Raw genomic sequence first — 20,296 nt, forward strand, 5'->3', positions numbered from 1 at the left:
TAGCGAGAAGTGTTAACAGAGAGCAACTAGGTCTTCAAGACTTGCTAGCGCAGGTTACTTCAGGCTTTGTGTTTTTTGCTAAAAATCAGTGATGTTAATACATTGACTTTATTTGCCATCACAAAGTGAGACCTACATCTTAGCAGTTAAGAACTAATGGAGAACTGTTGAATTATTAAATGTTTTTTAATAACTATACATTTAGATAGAAATTACAAGTAACACCATGAGCTCAGCGCCTTATGCCTATACAGCTGTAGCTCTTTTTTTTGGGGGGGGGGGGGGGGGGGGGGGGGGGTGTCATTTAAATAATTAAAGTGCTTTGTAAAGCAGGTAAGTAGGGTCACCTCACATGAAACTGGACGAGAACAAAAATGTGGTTATTACATATATGGTCAGTGGGTGATGATCATTATTGTACAGTAATCACAATGAACACTATGTCTTTGTGAGTGTCTCTGGATAAAAGGACAGTGATGAAACCGTGTGTGTGTGTGTGTGTGTGTGTGTGCGTGCGCGTGTGTATGTGTGTGACTGGTTTAGCTTGGGGGTAATGCATTACAGTCCTGTTTTCTGTTTCATTAGACTGCACTAATGTAGACATCCAGTGTAATGGAAAAGCACTCTAAGTACTTATTTATGTGGATTTTGCGGTGAGGAAACCATTTTGCCTCTTTCCCTCCATTATACCCACAGATATGTCATGTGGGTAAAGAGTCCATTAATCGCTTGCAAGGAAAGAGATAAAAACCATTTCAGCTGCATTTAATTCTTTATATCAACCTCTGTGTGTGTGTGTGTGTGTGTGTGTGTGTGTGTGTGTGTGTGTGTGTGTGTATTCTAGGGTTAGTATAAAACCAGAGGTAAGTCCAGAGGAAAAAAATCTGATCAAAAAATTATGATGAAACTGTGAGACATCTGGATCTAGTTACCTAATATCAACTCAACATGGCTGGACTGGACATAACCTTTCCTACTGATCTTGAGTCAGTCTGCATGATCTTATCGTAATGGTTTGGACAGGCAAGGGGCTGCTGACCTAACTGGTCCTAGACCTGCTTTTGGAGGCAGAAGGGAGACGAGATCTCAAACTAAGAACTTGCCAATCCTCATGTTTAACTAATTGCATTAGAGGTGGTATCAATTGGTCTATATGACAGCTTTCAGTGGGGACAAAATGACAGGGCTTGATTCAGAATGAGAGGCCAGTTAGCCTCTTGTCATTAAATGAGTGAGAAACACACACACACAAAAAAAATGTAGCCCTGCAGGCGAAAGAGTGACATTTACCTCAGCAATTAAATGACTCATTCTGAGGCCAAAAAGCTCTTTATGCATTTTTCTCTCTTTCTCTCCCTCTCTCTCTGTGCGTGCTGCATTTGCATTACAGAAATGGCAGATTCTGTCTCGCACTCTCTCCCTCCAAACCCCCACTGTCGCCCCCCCCCCCCCCCCGCCCCTTTCTCCTCTTCCACCAGAGCATCCATCCACTGCCATGGAAGACTGTTTGTCACTGTCTTGTAATTTATTCATAGCTGTGCCTGTGAGAGTGGATCGATCTGTTCTGACAGAGAAATGAAGAAGTGGCAGGACATGAGGGGCATTCATCTTCGGATGGAGGGATGGAGAGAGAAGGAGTGAGAGAGAGAGGGAGAGAGAGAGGGGGAGAGAGTAAATGGTACCACCACCCAACCCTGGGAGTGAGAGTGCACCTTAAGAGGCCATACTAGGGACTGGGGTTGTATCAGTCAGCAGAGACAGACAGTCAGACAGACCGACAAGCAGACAGAGAGACAGACAGGCAGAGAGACAGACAGGCAGAGAGAAGTTTTGTCTGTGTGCTTTCAGACCTTCTTCCCTGTGTTACAGTTGGAACTATGGAAAGCTTTGGTTATTCCCACTAAAAACAGTGGCAGTTGAAAACCCTACCAGGGGCAAGCAATAGACGTTGTTCCCCTTGTGAAGTCGGTTAGTTATAACATTTAGAGAGGAACCAACTGTCTCTCTCTCTCACACCATTTTGATCAGAGAGGAAAGAAATAGTGTATTCATAAGGTACAGCTTCTTCTTTTTTTCGCTTCCTCTCCTAAACTGTCTCTCTAATGTCCTCTTTGACTTTAGCTACCAGTTGGACTATTTTCATTCCAGGAATCAATTTCCTCTGTAATTATGGCGTGCGGCTGTAACACATTCTCTCGGTATTTAATTAATCGGCTCTTTTCATTTGTGAATCACGCCTAAGCATTAATTTTGCTGCCATATTTTTACACACATTTTCAGGCCTCTTGAGTGTGAGGGCACTTAGAGGAGGACAGTCTCAGTACAACACAGAGACTACAGATGTATATAAACCCATATAACACTTACACAAATAACAATGTGTGTGTGTGTGTGTGTGTGTGCATGCGCATGTGTTTGTGTTTGTGTGTGCATGCGTGCACATGTGTGTGCTTGTGCACGCACGAGTGTGTGTGTTCTTGGGCGCGTGCGTGTGTGTGTTTGTTTGTGCGTGTGTGTGTGGTAGATGTCTCTGAACTGAATTCCCATCTAAATGGGTCAAAACAATGACAGAGACCTATTTTTGTGTCTATTTATTGTAATTGCAACACAGCCCATACCTGTGTGATATTAGTGTTATGTATTTCTCGAAGGAGGCAGTGTGATGCAGCAGCATGTTTTAATGTGGAGAAAACCTGTGGTAGTCAAGGCTTCGTGGACATATTCTATTGCATAGGGAAGACAATAGAAACACTGGTGAATATCAATGAGATGACAGAACAGATAAACAATTGATTTCATTACAAGGTGTGAACTGTTGTTATGTACCAAAATGAGAGACCAAAGGATGTGAATTTAAGTGGTTGAAGGAATGAAATATCCCCATTAAAAAAAACAGAGGCAACTAAACATCTTTTAAGGTAAGTCTAAAAAATACCCCCCCACCCCAAAAGCCAGTTCTCCTCTACATCACAAAATCCTGCCTTAACCAGGTTAGATTGTGCTGTGAATTGTTGCCACTCCATATGGGCTGTTGTAATTATGGTTAAGTAACGTCACTAGTTCTTTTGTATAAGGTTTGGTCTCCCCCTGACCATTACCGATTGCATCTGAGGCAGGATTCAGAATCTGTCTGGGCCTGTATTTGGTGTTTATTAGGATTCTTGGAATTCTTATTGGATTTTGCAGAGCAGAGAGGCTGCTGGGAGATTGAATTACTGCAGGGAGCAAATCAAGTTACTTCGGGAGACATTCGAAAAAAAAAAAAAACAACAGCAACAACAACAACGAAAAAAGAAAAAAAAAATGACTCTGTATTCCCCCAAGACCCTAGGCCGAATGACTTTACCTGGTGATCAATGCAGCCTAATTGGCTAGTCATCCAAGCGTTCTGTCCATCCATCCCTCCTTCGTTCCTGCCAGGTGAGGAGGAAGTGAATTAATGATGAAGGAAGGCAATCAAATGAGACAGTGCAAGTTTTATTAGCATAGAGCGCTACAAAACGGGGCGGGCAGCAGAATGTCTAGCGGGTTAAGGAGCAGTCCCCTTATTGAATAAATCCATTTGTGAAGACAAATGAGCTACACAGTCCTGGACCGGCCGGCCAGGCTTCCAGCAAGGCCAAAGTAGCATGTAGTTTATTACCGGGGTGAAGAAAATTAGTTTTCTCTGAAAACGCAAGCAAGGGCAATTTATTTTCCTGACATCAATAGACCTTTAGCTGATGATTTATCTGTGCCGTATTTGTTCTGATTGTGAGACTGTGTGTGTGTGTGTGTGTGTGTGTGTGTGTGTGCATGTGTGTGTGTGTGTTTGACAGAGAGAGGGAGAGTGTGTGTGTATGTGTGTATGTGTTTGAGAGTGTGTGCGCGTGTGTGTGTGTGAGAGAGAGAGTGTGTGTCTGTGTGTGTTTTTGTGTGTGTGTGTGAGAGAGAGAGAGAGAGAGAGAGAGAGAGAGTGTATGTGTGTGTGTGTGTGTGTGTGTTAGAGAGAGAGAGAGAATGTGTGTGTGTGTGTGTGTGTCTGTGTGTGCAGGTGATGAGCTAAGGCCATAGAGAATTTTGGGCGCAAAAACATGGTTTGAGGGCAAATCCGTCCTGGTTCATTTGTTTGGTGTAATTTATGGTTTCAAACCTTTCTGAGTTTTGGTTGGGGTGGAGCATTAACTTGGCGCTTTTTTCCCCCTCTAGCTTTTACAAGTTTCAACTGTCTCCAAAAACTCAAACTTGTTTCAAAAAGTTTAACTCTGAGCTCCAAAACACTGTTTTGCTGCTATATCATCCACTCCCAATATTTTAGAGATTTGCATTTTTATAAGATGCTAAACGGATCTCTGCACATGAAATCTGATTGCAGGGTTACAAATAAACTATTTTACAAGAGAGTCATGAACAAATAATGGTTTGCTTTGATTCTGGTCAAATTCTTTTATGAAACACTGTGTAGCAGCACTATCTTTCTCCAAACGGTTGGCATGGCAACCTTAATGCAAACACCTCTGACGCTCGAGACACGACATTTACGACCGCCACCATAAAAAAACCACGATATGATTTACTCGGCTGTCACGGTCACCTACCATCAAAGTGTCTGACTGTCGGGTTTTCTCTCTCAACTGTTCTGGAATTTTACCCCTTTCACGTCCCCATCTTTCTCATCTGCTGAATTATTCTCAATTTCAAAAACTCATTTTCAAATCTTCCACTCTGTCATTCAAACAACTTCGCATAAACATTTTACAGCAGCCGGCCAGCAAAAACGTTTCACAAATCTTCACAAAGTTTTGTATATGAAACTCTATGGGGGACTTGGCGCTTGTTTTGAAATATTAATCGTGGCGAGGTGACAAGCCATAACATGTTGGAGGTAATTGGTGCACTAATCCTGTGAGTTTAGTTATTTCGTTTTTTCTGGGGTTTTTTTTTTTAATTTCTGGAGTGTGTGGCAAAAACTCTGCTTGTCACTAGGTGGTATCTCTTAACTGTGTGTGTGGTTCACCTAAAAAGGTTACTAATCGCACCATGTTCAGTAGGTTGATCAGCCACAGAAATCAAATCAACAGCAAATGAAATTATTAGTCTGGCTTTATTTAATTATTTCATATTGAATAGTACAATTTTGCAAGTCACTGCCCTGAAACATTACTATCAAACCATTGGTCATCCACGAAATCTAAGAGATTAATAAAAGATTACATGTTTTGACAGTTCATCATTGGCAGTATAACTAACATCATAAGTGTGACTGTGTTTTTAGACTATTGTGAGGTATTGGTTAAACAAGCTGAAAGAATCAGTACGAGGGACAGCGAACTCTCATGAGACGAACGCCATCCCCTCTTTGCTTTTATTACTACCCAGCATTTCAATTTCCCGTCTGACGGGCACGTTATGAACGTGCCGCAGTGAAACACAATCTCAGGTCTGCTTGGAGAATTAAACCTCTGAGTCACCTACAGATGACTTAGAGGGAATGAGAATGATAGACACACACCTTTTTTTTTTTTTTTTGGAGTGTGGACATCACATTTTCAGATGTGGTTTTTTTTTTTTTTTTTTTCCGAAGCGTAACTCGTAATGTTCCTGTCAGGGAGGAGCCATCGTGATTGACGTAGAAGAGTATCTCTCTCTGATGGGTTGGAATTTAATCTCAGTTCAAATTTAGACGGGCTTGTCAGGAACAGGCTGTGTATCAAGAACAACACACACGCAACTGCAGCGTGCGCACAAAGACTGTTTTATTTATTTATTTATTTTTTTCTGGAAGAGATGTATACCGGAGATTGCATTCAAAGGGGGAAGATTAAAGCCCAAATGTACCTCACAGTCCAATCAGAAAACCCTCAAAACCGGAACAGGACCTTTTGTGTCCTGTCAGAACAGGCCATCAGTCATTCTAGATGGATCTGAGGAGATCTGTCTTCGATCAGCTGCTGGATTGTTGATTTGTTACAGTGCACTGATGGAATGATTCCTTTCTTTGACATGTAAGAGGTAATGTTTAGTGTTTATACTACTTTGCAAATTCAATTTTATATAAAAAATGCAGTTTTCCTCTAATTTCGGCTGGCCGTTATTTCAGTAACGTGTCATTAGAACAGACAGAAACTCGTTTTTCTTCATGGTTAAATCACATAAATCTTTATACGAAATACCCTTTAGTACAATCTGTCAGGTAATGGAGCTGATGAAGCTTCATCAATAGCTGCTGACAAACTTCGAAAAATTTGGATAACTCAAAATACTGAGGTACCTGATGGCTATCAGTTTAATTAAATAACAAATACTCCAAATATCTGAAGTAAGAATGGTCTTGAAGTCACACTTTACCCTTATTTCTCAATTTTTTTCTCTCTTTTTTTTCCCCCTCAGTTTGGGTGATTACTAATTTTTTGGGTTTGCAGAGTGGTGTATTGATCAGGGAAAGCAAACATGTCCACTGAGCACAACACAACATCAGATGTTATGTGGGATTTTTCTTCCAGGATGCCCAGGACTCCAGACATAGAGTTTTTGTTGAAGTCCGACCCCGTGCCTTTGTTGCCTGGAGACAGCGAAGTTACTGTCCACTGCGGTCATAAATTGAGCTTGGCTGCTTTGTTATAGTGTTTATAGGTCAGTAAAAATGGGAAAAGTGAGGAGGCTAACACTCTTTCCCTCCATAGGGGAAATCAAAAGAACAATTTGCTGATGTCTTGTGTTGGTTGGAAATGGAGCTCTCATATAAACACACAGTGACATCGGATGAACTGCGGTCACAGGATCACACTAAAGCTCTTCTTTTCTGCTTAAGTTTAAAGGCGCAAAAAAAAAAAAAAAAAAAAAAAAAAAAGGTGATAAGCCATTCTGCTTTAAGTCAACCCTAATCCCACCCAAGACCTGAGCTGTATGATTTGAAGAAACAGTGAACGTTAAACTGATGGTGAAGAGTAAAAAAAAAAAAAAAAAAGCTTTTTAAGATGGAAAAATTCAAATGTGTATTATTGTATTTTATTTCCAATGGATTTTATCTTCTTATTGTATACATCCCATTCAGCTTTCCTCACAAAAGAAGCTGAGAACGGTTGATAAATTGGCAAGCAAAGCAAACATTTTAAGAAATCCCCATGTGTCGGCTCGAGAAGGTCTGTCATAACGTCCGGCTATTGTTGCCAAAATGTGCAGAGTTTGTGCTCTGTCTGTGTACTCACTTGGACCCAAGCATTGAATCACATGTGCAGCTCTGCTAAGGCCAAAAAGCTGTGGCTTTAATCTTGGAGCCTGATTCACACACCCAAACCTTCACCTCAACTTTCACCTAAGGCTGCCCCCCCACCCCCACCCCCAACATTGGGTTTTTTTTCTGTTCTTTGAAAAGCCATAGGTAAGTCTGACCGGCAATTCACACCATGCAGTTTTTTTCTTTGTGTTATGTTCTTCTGGAAGGACAGGGTTTACCGGGAAAACTAAGAAAAAGCTCCTAATTACATTTCTGTGGTGTTTGTCTCAGGTACACTTCCATGGCAACCTTACTCACAACAGAGAGACCTATAACTGAAAGTATTAGCCGAACACACTGGGGTTCCGATTTTAATGAACTAAGGAACAAAAATAACTCAAGTGACTTTTTTTTGTTTGTTTGATTGTTCCCATGACCTCTCCAGATATTTACTGATAAAATTTCACCAGTGAACCACAGTTTTAAGATTCAGAAACTGATTTGAATATGATTTTATCTCAATTATACATCTAACCATCTTTTCTAAATTGTTTAAAAATCTCTCAGGTTAGTGAGGTTTTGAGAACTGGTCACAAAAGACTTTGACATTTAACTGAAAAGTTCCTAATTCAACTCAGTGAGATATAGACTTTTACTCTTAGAATACTGGTTGTCACTGTAGAAACTGAACAGATGCTTAAATCTGAAACCCCCAGTGAGTAAGATCCAGTTTTTTCTCCCCTGTTTGAGAGAGGGGTTTAGATGGGTGGCGGGGTGGAGGGGGGGGGGGTGCATTCATTTGACTGACTGGGAAGCAGTGGGGAGCTAAAGCTGGGTTAGGTTAAAATAGATATCTAGTCGTGACCATATGCGCAAAAAAACCCTTGTAGCATATATTCTGCCAAAAGTGACTACCAGGAGAAGGTTCCCCACGTACACATGTACCCAAAACTACATTACAGCTCTTGTATCAGTCTATTTTACTTCAGCTGTTTAGTTATTACCCAAACACCAGGGCCCTCCCTCTCTCTGTGTGGCTGAACCATGTCTTTCCTCTGCTGGTGTGTTTCCCAGGCGTTTCCTGCTGCTCTCTGTGTCCGGCTGGTGTAAACTTGGCTGATGGAGGTGGGATGCGTGTGTGTGAGCCAGGCCCCTGACGTGTCACCCCACGCTCTGTCCTCCGTAAACACGGCCACCCTGGGTTTCTGCTCCGGCCACAGTGGGGGGGGGTTCGCCTGGGCTGCACTGAGTGCAAGACTCGTCCTGGCTTGGGTTTGAGAACCTGGCTTCTACTCCCCTGTTTCTCTCTCGCTCTCTCTCTCTCCATCTCCCTCCCCCCCTCTCTTTCTCTCTCCCTCCCTCTTTTTCTCTCTCTCCCTCTCCCCATAGCTCTGAGACCAGTACACAGATTTAGCTTGGCTCAGTCCCAAAAGTGCAATGTCTTCAATGCGTGGTCAAACTACCCTATCTGTTCAGCCACCGCAAGGGCCAGAAAGCACACTGGCATTGGGAAATCTCACTCAGGGATTAAAGACCAGAGAGAGAGAGAGAGAGAAGGGGAGGGGGGTTGGGTCTAGTCCCAGAGTGGATTTACAGTGCAGCTCTCGAGTGATAATTAGTTTTTCTCCGGTTATGTCTCCGTGACCATTATTCCATGTGTTAAAACAGATACTTACATTTCAGAATGAGTCCAGTTTTGCAGTACAGCATTGTTAAAAATAAAGTGCTTTGATTCTCTTCAGTTTGTGGCAGTTTAGAAATCCTTCCAAAGAAAATTTGGGGCAAATTATCATTATCTGTGCTGTGAAGGGTATCAGGTGCTTTTGGCTGTCCATAACTGCTTTAACCAACTGGTAAACACTTTTCTTATAGCAAAGCATTTTTCTTAAATTAAATTTTTTTTTTCTCTCATTCAGACTGCTTTTTAACCATGAATCTGCCCATGAAGAGTTTTTTTTAACCTTTATGTGTTTTCAGATCCAATCAGACATGTTATTCACGAAAAGCTTTCACTATTGTATTAGCCCGGAATATTCTACCCTCTCCCCTCTTTGTTGTGCTGTGAAAGACTCAGACAAGGCTTGATTGTAAAATCAATGTTGAAAGATGATCTGAAGTAACTCTGGGTTTTTCTTTGTATCAGGGGGAAAAAAAGCTAACTTTGAACTCCAGCAGACCAAACAAGAGGCTGCCAGGAATTTTTTTTAAGCACGTAAAACAGGGAAATATATTAGACGCAATTAACAGACTTGGCATTTTAGGTGGCGCTGTTTTTTCTTTCTTTCCTTTTTGTTCCAAAGCCATTTTTTTTTAATCGACAGGGAACGCATCCGTGCAAAGCTGGACTCATTGACACCCTGGCATCGTTCTCCAAAGTGAGATAAAACCCTCGTTCTCTGGTGCTGCTTTAGTGACATGCACATACATTAGAATGGATATAAAGATTTATGGAAAATAACAGGGCAAAAGTAGCCCCATGCATCTTATGTTTTACTGTAATTTGCGATTGAGAAGCAAGCCTGTATAATGTCCTGAGTAGGCATGGCTTGTAAGATATTTTATAAAGCAGAAAAGTATCCATTCATGTCCTCTGTCATGCTTTCTCTCTGTGCAGTGGTGATATCCCATATAAACTGTGTTGCCATCATGTATGTGGCAGTAAATAATGGACGGTACTAAACTGATCACTTGTTTAATTGTTAATTGTTTATAATTAGAAGTGTGTGCAACACTCATCATTCTGGACTGAGAGAAAATTTAGTGCCTTTTCAAAACATAAACACACAGCCTGAGGTAGAGGGGAGAGAGAGAATGAGAGAGAGAGAGTGACCATCTGCATGCATGTTTAACTATGTACACAACAGGGGCCAACAGGAGCTGTAGTGAATGCTGAGAACAACGGTAAGTGTATTTTCTGCAAAAGGTGTCGAGGTAAAAGTGTAGTGTAGCGACGCACCCAAATTCAAGTGAACATTTCCAAAGGTCCACGGAAACAAAACCATATTCCTCTGACTTCTGGCCATTTTAAAATGGTCTTTGACTTGCAGCAGGTGAAAATCTTGGATTTTACTGATGATTCTGTCTGTGAGTCAGTCAGAGAGTCAGTGAGATCTGTGATATTTTAATTTGGCTGTCTGAATGTGGGTGGAAGTCTCAAGTCTCATGGAATTCAGCGCTGTGTGGAGGCAGGGAAGACAAGACAGGATGGAGAGGAAAGACAAGACAGAGAGGAAAAACAGGACAGAAACTGAAAGACAAAAAAAGAGAGGGAGAGAAAAGAAACAGTCCTGAAATGACTACCATTCAAACCTCACTCCCTTGCTAATGAACGGGACGTAACATCACCATTACCCTTCCTCCTCCCTCCCTCTCTTTCTCTCTCTCTCTCTCCTTCTTTCTCTTTAGCTCTGCTTCTCTCTCTGACTTTTCATTTCAGTCTGCCTCCCGTTTTGTTCATGCCCGGCCCATCCCTACCCCATACTCATACTCTATATCTCAGTCTCATTCTCACTCTGTTTGTCCATCTCTACCCCATACTCATACTCTATATCTCAGTTTCATTCTCACTCTGTTTGTCCATCTCTACCCCATACTCATACTCTATATCTCAGTCTCATTCTCACTCTGTCTGTCTGTTCATCTCTACCCCATACTCATACTCTGTATCTCAGTCTCATTTTATTTCTCCCTCTCCCCTCTCCCTCTGTCTCTCTGCTGCCTCTCTCTCTCTCTTATTCTATATTCTGTCTCTCAGTCTTGTTCTCCCTGTTCTCTCTTGTCATTCTCTTTGCTTAATGGCTCTCTTCTCTGTTTCATGCTCTCTCTCTCTCTCTCTCTCTCTCTCTCTATCTCTCACTGCACTGTCTCATTCATTCATTTGAGCAGTTTGAATGGGTGTTTTTTTTTTCAGTGGAATGGGGGATTCTACCTTTAATGGATGCCTGGTGTTTAAAGATGAGTGTCAGCCGTATTTGTAATTGGCACACTCACCAGGCTTAATTTAATTTGCCACGGCAGCTGTACCAAACAGCGCCCTCCCCATAACGCTGCATTTAAATTCCCAATCCATTTCCATCTCTCGGTCAACATTTATACCCCCCCCCCCCCCCCCCCCCGGCGCTCATTCACTCACTCACACGGTTCAATCACTCTTTTCTCTTGCTACATTTCTTACATTTCAAATACTTTCACTGCTTCCTCTGTTATAAATGATTGCCTTTTGTATAACTTAAACACAGTTCTGTCCACCAATGCAAAGGCACACGCTCACAAGGAAGTTCTCGCACATTGAAACACAAGTGTTTTGCAAGAATTTAGTGCATCTGAACCTTCTTTTTTTTACTGTTGTTAAGTGTTTCTGTTGCTAAAACACAAAGCACAGGCCCAGTAAATAACTACAGGGAATGTAAACTTAGTAGTATGACACACACCCCATTTAACAACAGGTGTGTTTCTGAGCTCGTTGTCGTATTCTTGAATATAGGTTGCGTCAGAAACATATGAACAGCTGAACAAACAAATAAACAAAAGTAACAGGAATAAAAATTCTGGCCTTCATAGTAATAGTGATATCACAAAATGCCTCCCTTCACCCCCCCCAAAAAAACATCTCTTATTTTGTCTTAAAACAAAATATGGATTACTCTGCTTCACTCTGGAGTTGTGAGGAGTTGCAAAGAGGAGGGGAACAGCCTTATTTGTTTCTTGTTGGTGCTGGTGAAGATCTAGCTGATTTGTGATTGGCTAACTGATGGGAACGTAAGGTTGAGGGGGGGGAGGGGTTGTTTTCTGACATTTCTCACAGCGAAAAAAAAAAAAAAAAAAAACGAAAAGGAAAACTAAAAGACAGCACACAGGGGAGACGACCAAGGCTTTCAGAGCTGGTTTCTCCTCATAGGGTATCGACCGACCCAAATATACCGCCAGCCGCAATTCTCAACGTCCTGCCTCTTCTGCCCCGCTGGCATCGCCAATAGCAACACGAGAAATCAATTTACGCCGGGATGTGGCCACATCAAAACGCCGGGGACCAACGGAGGCGTGAAGGAGCTGAGTGTTCATGACTACTCTCCAAGTTTTCCACTGCCATTACCGCCCCTTGTACCTCTACCCCCTTTGGGTTAACCTAGTCGTCTAGAGAAAGAGAGACCAGGTATGAGCGCAGAAGTACACAAAGACAGACGTTACATAAAGTATATTTGGGTTTTCATTAGGCGCTGATGCTTTCCACAAGGGCCATGGGAACAAATCAGTTAAATTGGATTGCAGGCCTTAAAACCCGTCGCACAGAGAACTGTGGCAATGAAAAGAAAAAAATGAATTTGACTAACCTTGGCCACGTGAAAAAGAAAAGAAAAGAAAAGAAAAGAAAAGAAAAAAAAACCCTCAGAGAGAAATCCGCTAGTATTTCAGGGTTTTATTTTATTGTGACTCTGTGCCTACATTCATCATTGTCTGAAAATTTCCCTGATGAATGTTGAACTGAGGATTCTCTCATTGTTTGGAGACTGTCGTAGAAATGCTGAGTGCATTTGTTATTTGCGTGTTTTCTGTTTCTCTGCGAAACTGTGGAACCCAGTCCATTTGAACTGTATAGTTTCTTAGCTGTGATATAGTTGACAAAGCACGTTATACAGTAAACTGGAATTATGAATCATTGGAGTGAATGGAGTCTGAAATTTACGCTGTAACACAACATGGCTCGTATAGGATACAGTATTAATCATTTCCATTGATGGATATCATATCTGTGGGAACAAAGCAGTTGTATCATCTTGTAGAGCTTGTAACATTGTGAAGGGGATTATCCAAGCAATCAACGTAAGCTAGGTCACAGTGAAAATGGCAGTGGCTAGTCAGGTGCAACTTCTGATCCAGACAGACAATTATTCTTCAGGAAAGCTTTACATCTGGGCTCAGTTATAACATCAGACTACATGGAATGATACTGTTAGAATGACTGTACCGAGGCACTGGTAAATTATTGTTTTGGGGGATACAATATTACACTATAAAAATATCCTCTCTCCCTCACACACACACACACGCACACACGCACACACACACGTGCATATTTTAGCTTGGTGTGTTTGCTTATGCCTTCATTTAAAAGGATATTGTATATATTGCACTACATGATTTTTAAAGAAGACCCTCTTTTTCTTTAATTTGTTGCAAACAGTGTCCAGATATACAAAATATAATTATGATCAGTCAGCACTATACTGTAAAACTCTGTGTGAAGCTATTATTTTCTTACCACTATGTTTTCTAAGTTTGAAATGCAAATGGTGTTACCCCGCTTTGTGACAGAGTTTAGCAAAGCAGTGCATTCAGTACAACTTGAATTAATTCCTTTTAAAAACTTGAAAAGGTGTGTGCCAGAGATGCCGTCCCTTTGGCTATGAATAGATCTGCCATGCTCCACCGCTGCAATTTTTGCATATCCTCTAATGCAAGCGCGCGCACACACACACACACACACATACACACACACACACACACACACACACACACACACACACACACACACTCTGAAATCTTCTATAAACAGACAGACAGAAAAATATACAAAAGCATCTGCACTGATCAAGCAACTTTGCTCTGCTTGCGTTATCTGGTTTCTGTGGTTTTATATATAGCCATGGAGAGAGAGAAAAAGAGAGAAGGAGAGAGTTTTGTAGACTCATAGGTTTGTGCAGGGTGTACTGCAAACTCCAGCATGGCTGAGTGAGAGAGACTGACGGAGAATGAGAGAGACTGACGGATGAAGAGTTTTCTTTCACACATCTACAGGCAGAGGAGGGTCTATATGTAGTGTCTGAGTAGCAGGAGCAGGTGCAAAGTTGGCGGGGGTCTTTGTTTCGGAGGAGGGTGGAAGCTGTACTCTGTGTGTGTGTGTGTGAGAGAGAGAGAGAGAGAGAGTGTATATGTGTGTGTGTGTGTGAGTGTGAGTGTATGTGTGCATACATGTTTGTGTGTGTGTCTGTGTGTGTGTGAGTGTGGAAAGGTAGCAATCAGTAGGGACCAGCAGGTAAACCACGGGGTGAATATCCTCACACCTTTGGGACTGTGTATGCCAATCTGCCTTTGGCATACTGTCCTGATGCCTTATTGAAGTGTGTCTGTACCGTCTCAATGGGCACCAGGGCCCTGGGGCTGCATTCCCTCACTCTACACATTCAGAACAGAAGCACAGCAGAGAGAGCTTCAGGGTAGAAGATGAAGCCTTGCATGTTTGTGATCCAGGTGCCAATGCATTGTTGTCAGTGATGTTTGATGAGAGAAAGAGAGAGAGAGAAAGAGAGACAGGCAGACAGACAGACAGACGTGCTTGTTTGATCCTGTTGGAGTGTCTATGGCTCACTGGGTGAATTTTAATAGTCAACCCTGGGTGGCCAAATCAGCCTGGCTGCAAGACAAAGAAACACAACAGACGATCAAATAATGATTGAAAACTAGGCTTGTTGTGTTTGTATGCCACAGAACAAGTTGTGTGTGTGTGTGTGTGTGTGTGTGTGTGTGTGTAAGAAAAAGAGAGAGAGAGAGAGAGAGAGAGAGTGTGACTGAGTGAGTCAGAGAGAGAGTGTGTACGTCTGAATAGATGTGTGTGAGGACGTGACAGTGTGTATATGTGTGCATATATGTCCATGAGAAAGTGCTTGAGAGAGAGTGTGTATATCTAAATGGCTGTGTATGAGAAAATGAGTGAGTGAGTGAGCATGTGTGTGTGTGTGTGTGTGTGCGTGCGCGCCTCTGTGTGTATACCATCTGAGCATGTGCATTTGTGTGTGACTTATGGTGCGCTTTTATATAATTTTCTGCATCCCTGTGTCTGTGTTTGTTTTGGTCGGACATTTTCATTGATCTAAGGAGATGATGGGCCCAGTTTCCATACTCGGCAATCAGAGGAAGCGTCTCTGAAAGACTTCCTTTCCACACAAGATCCCTTCCTCCTGTGAGGAACGCCGGGGCTCTTTCATCTCAACGCTGGCATCTAGCTGTTCCTTAGTCATTAGCGTTGTGACAAACAGAATCAGCCGGAAACAAGGCCCCTGTCTCTAAATATGCTAATTGAGAAAGAGATTTCAATTCAATTTACTTTCAAAGACGACCATGTTCTCATATCATTACAATTACTTTAAGAGGGAAAAGTGCCGGGAGCTACAAGTGACTCATCTCTGGTATTTATGTGTGGATGATCTCTCTCTCTCTCTCTCTCTCTCTCCATGCAGCAGTAAAGAAGAAGTGAAAACACTTGACTCGTGGTACCTCTCCTAATGACCTAACACAGTTAATTAAGCTTTGAATGAGACCCAATAATGGCTGTACACAGTTACATAACTAACAGATAATGACAAATGGGTTCCCTGTAAATAGTTCGAAAATCATTTTTATCTGTGGAGTCTGACAACAGGAGCGAATCTTTCCCCGTTCATACCCCTGAGCCATTTAAAGCGATAAACCTGGTCTTGCACTCAGTGAACTCAGTGCCTGCTCACCAAAGGAAATCTTTATGCATAACATGACTAATTATGTGAGAAAGGCAGACCTTTCTAGCCAATGACAATGTGCCTTAACGTGATGTGACAATTTTGTCGCCGAGTTAAATGACAACATTTAACAGTGTGATTGGACTGATCACCTGATATCTGTTTGGCTTTGATATCTTCCATTTCTGTTTCAGCTTTCCAAATTGAAAAAGAGACATCTGTCTGTCGAAGATGTTTATGCTAGAGGAGTATATTTTATTGGAATAATCTGTTTGATGAACAGTCAAATGCGTAATCTGGCCCTTCTGACTTAGTTAGGTCTGAGTTTTACTACCACAGTCATAACACATGACAACAGGAAAGTCACCATGAATTTGCCAGAATTATTACCAGTGATCAAAAAGCTTTACACCACACCATGACAACCTCATGTAATGCTGAGTTTGGCTCACTTTGACTATATTCAGAGCCCAGAGAACAAATTAAAGAAAAAAAGATACTGAAGATACTAAAGACACTTAAAAAAGATTCTTAAGTTACTAAAAAAGATACTAAAAAATCCACTTCAATGCAATGTGAAGCCTCCATCCATTCTAAAGATTCTGAGCATTTGATTGGCTCTCAGGCCAAGCCTTCACCGTCTCTGGCCTTACCTTCACATCACTGGCCTTACCTTCAGTTCAGTCTCTTGGGTAATTAGTAAATTCATTCATTCATTCATTCATTTTCTAAGCAGCTTATCCTTAGTAAATCCATGGGTGTCAATTTTTCAATGTGAAATTTCCTACGCAGAGTGTACACTTCTGTACATTTCAGAGTTATTTCGCAGAGTTATTTTGCATTCATCACTCCTACAGTTTACAAGAGGACACTGTTTTTTTCCGAGCTCATATAATTTTATTTACTCCAGTGAGTGTAGCTTGCAGACGCTCTTGGAGTTCATTCAGCAGACTCTTGGCAGTTTGCTGGATGTTGAGCATTGGGTAAAACATGATATGGAACAGACGTTTAAGCTGCCAAAGCACATAATTATGGGGTGTGATCTCAGACATGAGCAGCTCTTTACTGGCCTCCAAACTGACCAAGGATGTCCAACATGTCAGCATGGCAACAAGAACAAGGCGTGTCCAAAGCTTAATAAATTTTCCAAATATGGTAAAGTTTAATATTCTTCCCCTCAGCTCTAATTTGCAATCTTAGCGGCCTCTGTGCTTCTTTTAACACTTAAAAAATGTCTTCATATTCATCAAACCACTATTCTGTGTGTGTATGCTTTTAATTTGCGTTCATTTACAATATGCTATGTTACTCTTAAGACACTGAAATTTCTCATTGCGGCCAGATAATTTGTTCAGAGGAAGCGAACAGTATCATCTTATTTACACTTCGCAGCACTGTAATTCAGATGAGGACAGTAACACATATGTCTGCTGAGAAACGGAGACTCATTAACAGAATGTAATGAATGTATCTATATGTTTTGCCTTATGATCAAATCCCTGTGCAGGACTTAACCAGGGCATAAATTAATGCCTGGTATTTTCTTGAGAAACAGATGATAGACTCTGTTTGCCCAGTCAGTGAAAAGACAGAATAAGCAAATGCACAAGTGAAACACCAGTGAGACAAACAAATGAAAGTGTCTGAACGACCAACGTTGCTTCTAGTTCTAGTACATAATCTGTGTCAACTATGACTTATACATCTTCTCAGCATTTCTGTGCTCGTGTGTGTGTGTGTGAGTGTGTGTGTGTGCGAGTGTGTGTGTGTGCGTATGAGTGAGTGAGTGACTGTGTATGTGCATGTCTGTATAAATGAGAGAGTGAGTGACTGAGTATGTATGTCTATTTGAGTGAGGTGGTGAGTATGTGAGTGAGTGAGTGACTGTGTGTGTGTGTGTGTGTGTGTGTGCGTGTGTGTGTGTGCGTGTGTGTGTGTGAGAGAGAGAGAGAGACTGAGTGAGCGAATAAACCTCCGTTGGTTTGCTGCTGAAAATGTAACCATTCAGTTTGAAAAATGTACCATTGCTACTTTAATCCAGCAGTACATGAAGGCAGAGTAGCCAAACCTGATGTATTCTCAGTGAGGAAAACTTATTTTCCCAAGCTGGAGCAATACAATGATCCACTATGTAAGTAAACTCTCCACTTTCCCACAATGCTTCAGTGTAGCCTAGCTATGCCATCTCTCCAATGATGAGTCTAATGAACTAGCAGGAGAGAGTGGAATGTGGAGAAAATGAGATTTTCACTTGAACACACATACCATTTTGACTGTGCTTATTCAAGCCACACACACACACACACACACACACACACACACACACAAATACAACGTGAACACACACACATGCGCACTGGCTGTTATTATCCTTTGACATCACTAGAACATTTTCATCAACTTTTAAAAAACTAATGATTAGATTAAAGATGTTTTGAACAGAGTTGGGTAAAGGGTTGAACTTTTTTTTTTCATTATAAAGGACTGAAAAATCAAAGTCCTGTCTACATTTGCAGCCTATCACCACATTTGGTAGAGACAGTTGCATAAACATCTTAACATTTGAATGTGTGATTTTTTTTTCACACCGATTTCCCATCACACCATTAATCTTCTCAATCTAAAAGGGAGGAAATATATATATATATATATAGCTTATTTAAATTGGCATGCCACTCAGTTTACAGATACAGAAAAAAAAATCTTTTGATGCAGCTTCACAAGAATTGGCAGTCACAAAAATAAGTTTCAAATGTATAAACACGTAAGTCAGCAGGAGTCTAGATGAGATGCACTTAAGCAACAGTCACTGTCAACGATGCGACAAACAAATACTGCAAAAAGAAAGAACCTCTTTTAACACAACCGCTACAAGTCAGAGCAGATCTGCTTGTGCTCCACTGTCAAACCAAACCATACTGAAAACATATGTGTACTCCCAGGAGAGAGAGAGAATACAGAGTTTCTGAATCTGCGGTGTTTCACAATTGACTCTATAGCTCTTCTTTATTATCAGTTCACACCTGCCTGGGGCTAAATCCACCCGCCCCAGGACAAAATTGTACAGTACATACTGGGTCAAAACCTTGCTGAAGTACTGAATGAAATATGCATGGAGAGAGAGAGAGAGCGAGCGAGAGAGAGGGGGGGGGGTAATTATAAAAGGGGTAATTAACTCTAAGGGGCATTATACTCTCGGTGTAACGTCGTAGAAAGTGTCAGGAATATTGTGGGAATGGTTATTTCTCTCTTTGACTGTTACCTGACGTACCACAAGATGGCATTCTTTGTTATACGATTAGCAACATGCACGCTGCGTTTGAAATTCAGCCTTTTGCGCCGAGACTTTTTTGTGATGATCTTACAGACTTGAGACTACCACACGATATTCCCTTTCATTTACACAGGTGTGGGATCATTTCACGTAACGGTAGGCTTCACACTTCTTTCCATAGGCTGTCTGAGGGGGTCACTTTAGATGATATTCACACATTAAATATATGATAAAATATAGGCTATGAGATCACTCAAACCGCTGACCTTTGCTAAATTGCAATGTTGTACGTAACAGTTTTTTCTTCACATAAACACCTTGGTGGACCAATGCTATGCACATGTCAGAACAAACCTACACTTTTGAACTTGACCTGTATTACATATGACAGATTCCTTACACATTTGTTTTCTTAATAGTTTCCAATGTTTCTTTTTAAACTTGCATATATAAAATGATGGACGACTTAGGTTAGCTGTCAGAATATACAATGTTTTCCTGTTTCCCTTTACTTTTTAAAAAAAAAAATTATTTCATTTATTTATTTATTTTTACAGTCCAATGCATTTAGCTTTGTGTGTTTAAGATTTAGAAGAAATCCTAACTGATTTACCCTCCATAGTTCGAATCGTACTGACTCAATAAAATCGTGCCCATGTTATTCATTTTATGAATTTCTCTCTCTCTCTCTCTGTTTTCCCCTTTTGCAAGTTGAGCGGTGCCACACGTTGCGCATCGCTGTCCACCATCAACTATGCTCGCATGTCTTCTCTATCTTATCGAGGTGTCTCCGTTTCTACCTACACCGCCCCGAAATGACACACGCAGCCACCCGACCGTCTCCATCGTTCAGGGTGCTTCCACTGTCAATAACTGCAATCGGCGGCGCAGCTAAATCCTGTGGGAGATTTATGAGGGCGGAAATTCAGCTCTGAAAGGTAACTAAAGGGACGCTGAAAGGGATTCACAAACTCTCCAGGACCCTCGCGTTATCTGCTATCAGTAAACAGGCTTGCAGTTTGCAGACGGGAATGTGTCTGAAGTATCATACGGCGTTGCGAATGTGTCTCTGACAGACCGTAACTGAACCGAACCATACTGTTTTGGCCAAGATTTGTTGGACTGATCATGGACGGTGGTGTGACACTGATGAATAAGCTTGTCTCGCAGGTGTCCACGCCGTCAACTTTCCTTCCAAGCAATGTGCTCTTGTGAACGGGGTGGAAACGAGATAAAGATCTTAACGGGCGTTTAATTACCGGCTAAATGATAGATCTCCTAAACACTGAAATATGTCGTACACCGAGATCTATTCCAGATAGAGAGCTTGAATCT

The sequence above is a fragment of the Chanos chanos genome, chromosome 8 (assembly GCF_902362185.1).
Source record: "Chanos chanos chromosome 8, fChaCha1.1, whole genome shotgun sequence".
Lineage (NCBI taxonomy): Eukaryota > Metazoa > Chordata > Actinopteri > Gonorynchiformes > Chanidae > Chanos > Chanos chanos.